Below are 2,599 nucleotides of genomic sequence, written 5' to 3'. Positions count from 1 at the left end.
TGGGTGGAGTGGAAAACCCAGTCCGCGGAGGAAGTGGGGGAGAAATACTACCCTCTCATGGGGCCTTGGGGTGGGGAGAAGCTGCCCCTCTTCAGGAAGCCGGTGCGTGATGTCCTTGGACAGGTATCCGGCCTTCCTTAGCTTCTTGACTTTGCCCTCCTTGACGGAGGAGACCATCCACTTGCCTCCCGCTCCGGAAATTTCTGGAGAAGGTTGAGGTCGGAAGTGGAGCTCGGGTGCGCAGGAGATGGATAGGCAACGGAGGAAGAAGGCATAGGTAAAAAGGTGGATCCTTGTCCCCTTATATGGGCGGATGTGGTTGTGCGTCCCCACCTGCCTAGTAGAACTCGCTTGCCTCCCAAGCGTCGTGATAAGTGCCGCGGTTGGGTTACCCACGTCCGTATTGATGAGAATCACGTAAAAGGGGGGTACACGATCTCTGCTTTGACAAGACGTGCCAAGGAAACCGCCTCGCAAAACACGCTGAGGTGGAAAAGTGAAAACGATTCGAGTGAAGGACTTGGTTGTAGTGTGTTGACGCACTGCGGAATACGTCAGCAGATTTGATTTGTGTTAATATTATTCTCTCTATGGCAATATGTGGAAGCTTATTTTGTAGAGCCGGACACTACTCTTGGTGTTTACAATCTTCTATGAAGGACTTGGAGGAGGAACCCGCCTTGCAATGCCGAAGACAATTTGCGCACCGGACTCGTCGTCATTGAAGCCTGCTTCAGGGCTACTGAGGAAGTCCTGGATTAGGGGGTGTTCGGGTAGCCGGACTATACCTTCAGCCGGACTCCTGGACTATGAAGGTACAAGATTGAAGACTTTGTCCCGTGTCCGGATGGGACTTTCCTTGGCGTGGAAGGCAAGCTTGGCGATGTGGATATTCAAGATCTCCTACCATTGTAACCGACTCTATGTAAACCTAACCCTATCCGGTGTCTATATAAACCGGAGGGTTGTAGTCCGTAGGCAATCAACTCCATATACAACAATCATACCATAGGCTAGCTTCTAGGGTTTAGCCTCCTTGATCTCGTGGTAGATCTACTCTTGTACTACCCATATCATCAATATTAATCAAGCAGGACGTAGGGTTTTACCTCCATCAAGAGGGCCCGAACCTGGGTAAAACATCGTGTTCCCTGCCTCCTGTTACCATCCGGCCTAGACGCACAGTTCGGGACCCACTACCCTAGATCCGCCGGTTTTGACACCGACAGAAGGCCTTTGCTGAAATTCATACAAAAAGGCAAATTATCCTATCCGGGAAACCATTCCAAAATAACTTTGGAGTACTTCATCATGCCCTGGTTACTTCTGGCTAATGATGAAGCCATGGATTTCTTCAATACTTTGACACTAGGAAATCTCTCTCTCGACCCCTCGGCGATCCTCGACCCCTCGAACCCTTGACGACCCTGGAAACCTCGACCCCTCGGTGATCCTCTTCTTCCTCTCATGTTCGAGAGGATCTCCGAGGGGTCGGGAGGTTGCCTAGTGTCAAAGGATTCAACAAAACCATGTCTTCATCATTAGGCAAAAGTAACAGGTGCATGATGGTACGAAGCTCTCCAAAGTTATTTTGGAACGGAGTCCTAGATAGGATAATTCGCTTTTTGGTACAAAGTTCAGCAAGAACCTTCCAAATATCGTTATTTGGAAGGCCTTTGCTGAAATTCATACAAAAGGCAAATTATCCTATCTAGGACACTATTCCAAAATAACTTTGGAGGACTTCGTCATGCCCTGGTTACTTCCGGCTAATGATGAAGCCATGGATTTCTTCAATACTTTGACACTAGGAAACCTCTCTCGACCCCTCGGCGATCCTCGACCCCTCGAACCCTCGACGACCCTGGAACCCTCGACCCCTAGACGACCCTGGAACCCTCGACCCTCGATCCCTCGACCCTATAGAACCCTCGAACCCTCGATGCTTGACCCCTTAACGACCCTCGACCCTCTACCCTAGTTCCTCTTCTCCACTATTCCTTTCTTCTTATCCTCTTCTTTTTCTTCTTTTTTCTTCTTCTTATTTATTTCTCCTCTTCTTCCTCTCCTCTTCTTCTTTCTTTCCTCTTCTTATTTTCTTTCTTTCCTATACTTCTTTTCCTTCCTTCTTAATATCACTTAGCAAATTTTGCAAGGATAGAGAGGGGGTGCTCCCGTGGTCTAAAATCCGTCTATGCACGATAGAAAATTCTAAAAAAATACATCTATGATCCCTCAACGTCCCCGCCTCTCTCATGAACAAAAAAATATGTGAATTAAAAAAACATCATGTTCTATGAACAAAAAAACATCATATTTCATCCACATTCGTGCATACATCATATATGTGATCATCTATGAAAAAAACATCATATTCTATAAAAAAATCATTACATATATATATATAAACAAGCATATATATATAAAAACAAGCATATATATAAAACAAGCATATATATGAAAAAAATTGCAAAGGGAGGGCGCCGGCGGCCGGACCAAGCTGAGGAGGCGGGTAGGGGTGCAGGCGACAGCGAGGGCGGGCCGGGGCGGCGCAGGTCGGGGCAGGGGCGCGGGCGACGGCGATGGGGGCGGGCCGGGG

This window comes from Triticum dicoccoides, chromosome 6A, assembly GCF_002162155.2.
Source record: "Triticum dicoccoides isolate Atlit2015 ecotype Zavitan chromosome 6A, WEW_v2.0, whole genome shotgun sequence".
NCBI classification, from domain to species: domain Eukaryota; kingdom Viridiplantae; phylum Streptophyta; class Magnoliopsida; order Poales; family Poaceae; genus Triticum; species Triticum dicoccoides.
Note: the sequence above shows the minus strand (reverse complement) of the source record.